Source organism: Hypomesus transpacificus, chromosome 5 (genome assembly GCF_021917145.1).
Source record: "Hypomesus transpacificus isolate Combined female chromosome 5, fHypTra1, whole genome shotgun sequence".
NCBI lineage: Eukaryota > Metazoa > Chordata > Actinopteri > Osmeriformes > Osmeridae > Hypomesus > Hypomesus transpacificus.
The window spans coordinates 6,732,557-6,736,623 of NC_061064.1; positions in this window are offsets into that span (position 1 = coordinate 6,732,557).

Genomic DNA, 4,067 nt, shown 5'->3' on the forward strand with positions numbered 1-4,067 from the left:
CTCCTTCCGGAAGAATCCGTTTGTCTTTTCTCTGCCCCTTTCCGCCAGAAACCACCTGTCAGCATGACTGCGAGCCTGTGGCATCTGCATCTTCCCTGAGCTCCAGAGACAGACAGGGACCTGTAGTGTCGCTGTTGTCTCCCACATGAGAACATGGCTTCCTGTTGTCGCGGAGGTGCTGACGGTGGTTTAACAAGGGGAGACACTGGAAATAGCTTCCAAATTGTCTGCTTCCGAGGCCAACTCAGATCAGAGGGGGTAATTGTGTGTCTGCTTGTTCACTCAGGCTGACTTTGGGTGGGGGCTTTACAGAGAGGCGTGCACTGCGAGGGGAGAGGGTCAATTTGGCCACCCACCAGCAACACAGCCCGGTTACCCCTGTGCTCAACCGTCACCTGGAGGTGGAAGGTGACATGCAGAGGGAGAGAGAGAGAGAGAGAGAGAGAGAGAGAGAGAGAGAGAGAGAGAGATAACCTCAACCTGGAACACAAGCATCAGGAGATTAAACACATTTCCTCACATACAGTATCAATGTCGGTACATTAACAGTTTGTGAATGTACAACCCTTCCAAGCTGTCTCAAACCTACTTTCCCTTTACTGTCGTGTGACCCTTGACTGTGGGGCACAAACTCGCCCCTTTGAAATGCATGCTTACTTGCCTAGATGTGTTAAGACATCAAGTCGGATTGAGGCACACTTTTACGGGTGGCAGATCGAAACACCAGACCTGATGGAGGGCCTTGTTTCTGCATGTGCACTCACCCATGCACAGGTGTTGATACCCCCCCCCCCCACGCACATGTCTAAATATACACACACCCGTGCACGTGTGCACACATACACACACACACACACACACATCCCTTCACCTCTATGAATAGAAGTAGCAGTCTCGATGTGACGACATGTGAATCCCTCAGCCTATGTGTTGATAATGTCACATTCCTTTATGTTTCATTAACTGGAGACTATCTCTCCCTGTCTCTCTCTCTCTCACACACACACACACACACACACACACACACATACACACGTACACTCTCCCCCCTCTCCTGGCTCTGTATTTTGGGATTAGTTAGATGGTTACCGTGCTCTCATAAAGCTGTCATGGTTAATGGTGCCACACAGCAATCTCTGCCTCAGGAGGTGAGCTAAAATTTATGACGTTTTAACGTCACGATTCCAACCTGTAAAACCTACTTATTGAATATATTGGATGGAGAGCGCGGGGAAAGAAAGGCAGATTGAAAAGGGGGAGGGGGGGGAGGAGGAGTAGAAGAGGGTTTACAGTGGGCGATGCTTACATAGAGAGTAGTTTCAGTAGAGATCGCCTTATTGGTATCCTGGGATTATCCTTTTTTTACAGGGCTATATAATGAACAATAACTGATCTAACTATGTTCCAGGGAGATGGATCGTCAAAAATGATTTCAGTTCAGTCTAAATATCAAGTCAACCTCCACACAATGAACAGGATTAATATGCGAAACAACAATGGGGCATAACCAACGCTTATACCGTTTTGGGGGGGGGGGACTTAGTTTGCCTGCAGTCTGAGTGGGTTGGATTTGACTTCAGACAAAGTCCTGGAGGTGATGAGAGAGTCCGGGGAAAGTAAAAAGAAGAAGCTCATAAGCAGTGGACCAGATGGTCAGTGAGGTTTTAATACCAGGGCCAAACTGTTGCTTTGGTAAATCTCAGGGTCATAATCAGTGTTATGTAAACTGAGGTCTGGACTGTGCTGTGCTGTCTGCCTGCCACTTCCACTGGCATACCACGCAGCTCTGCGGTATGTACGTGTGTGTGAGAAAGAGGGAGGGAGGGAGGGAGGGAGGGAGAGAGAGAGAGAGAGAGAGAGAGAGAGAGAGAGAGAGAGAGAGAGAGAGAGAGAGAGAGAGAGAGAGAGAGAGAGAGAGAGAGAGAGAGCAAGCAAAAGTGAGACATACTCAGAGAGACACTATCCTGAATCACCCACTCCAAACAGATTGCCTTTGAGATCCATCCATCTCTGGTTTCTTCAAATCATTACATATGCGTTCACATGTTTTGGTTAGCAGATGAATTCCTGGTTAGTGTGGTAACGATGTTTTGGGAATGTATCTACAGTATTCTCCACAGAATATATTGTATAAACCACACATAAAAAGAAGTTATAGATCATTGATATGTGTTGTAACAAGTCCCGATTTACCTGAAAACATAGACCTGTAGTGACAAAACTGGATCAGTAAACCCACTTGAAGAAGCTGTTTATAACAACCCCCTCCCCCCCCCCCCCACACACACACACACACAAACACACACTTTGCATTCCGATAAGGACAGGCCTGTCTACAGTGTGTGTATACAGACTTGTGACTGTGTCCGTGAGTCTGACTACAGGGTGTGCACGTAGGCTTGTGTCTGTGGCGCGGTGCACTTGTGTGTGAGTGAGTGCGTGTGTTTTTCCCCTCCAGTCGTGGAGGCCCTTTCTCAGAGCCTCCGAGACAAGAAGCCAGCGGAAGGCTGATTGCTGTGAGAGGCTCACAGAGGGGAGACCCTCTCCACCGTCTGGAGGAGCCTGATTTTCTTCCTCCAAATGGATCGTTCAGACGTGTTCACAGCTTCTGCTCCAAACAATTGGATGTGACGGAAATGGCTGGGCGACGGGCACCGGCTTCAGTTGTCTTGCCTGAGACCTGAGGACTAAACTCAGTGAACTGGCATTGCAATGCGGGCTCTGTGATCGCTAGGCGTGTGGGTATGGTTGGTCGCGGATGTATCATAGTGAAATTGAACCGGAGACGGAGTGATTGTTGCCCCAGCTGTACCTGGCTGCATATATTGTTGATGGATACCAGTTTGTCTTTGAGAGTCTGGAGTGAGTGCTTCACAGCAACCCGTAATCATTTTCTATACGGATGGCAGACAATACAGCCCCATTGTAGAGGTGACCAACCCAATGCCAGGAAGAAAGCTTCTTATGTTCCTTTGAAAACCGCCTTGAAGAAGCAGTGATTAATCCCCATAACCTGCAAATCAAACAAGGCTCTCACGTAAATTACCATGATCCATCACGTTCCCGTTTAGACCGATACAATTCTCCACTCTACGTAAACTACTGCTCCTTTTACTTGCTCTTGGAGCCAATTATTGTCGTTTACATTTTTCTAATCAAAACGCATTTACGTATAACATAACGATTCGTTGAACTGTGATTTTTGGGGGAACTGTCCATGGTTCTGATATTCTCTGTAGCGTTGAATGAATTTACGTAAGTGGGATGAAAGGCAGTTTGTTGTCCCTCTCTCTTTCTCTCTCTCTCTCTCTCTCTCTCTCTCTCTCTCTCTCTTCTCTCTCTCTCTCTCCCCTCTCTCTCTCTCTCTCTCTCTCTCTCTCTTTCTCTCTCTCTCTATCTGTCTGTGTGTATGTGAGTTTCTCTATTTTTCTTTCCTTACTCACACACACGCGCGTAGCGCGTACAGGCAGCACGCAGTCATACAAATGGACTCGAACCACTCGGATCTTTAAGATTGAACAGTGGAGAAACGTGTCCAATACCTTGCATTGATTACACTGACATTACTGTAAATGCAGTTGTTCCCGATGGTTGTCTAGATAGTGATTACAGTAATGGGTAACGAAAACATTAACACATTATTTATTATTCAGTGAGATTGACTTTGAGCGCAAGACAGACGGACGAGAGACAGTGAGAGAGACCGTGAGTGAGAGAGAGAGAGAGAGAGAGAGAAAGAGAGAGAGAGAGAGAGAGAGAGAGAGAGAGAGAGGGAGGGAGAGAGAGAGAGACAGAATCGTCACTGAATGCCAGTGCATGACATCTCTCATAACTAATCACACATGCACTATTTTAACGTCATGTATTGCAACACAGAGCGAACCAGAACAACAATCTGCCCCCACCAGTCCCAGTCTAAGATGTATACACTCAACATCACATCGATGATACATGACTTGTAACTGAATGGGTTACTGCCTTGTAAACGTATCAAAAGTAGTCTGTTATGTGGGGGTTGTATCCTATTATATGTATACGTGGAAGGCATTCCTCCATCGCTGGTCCTT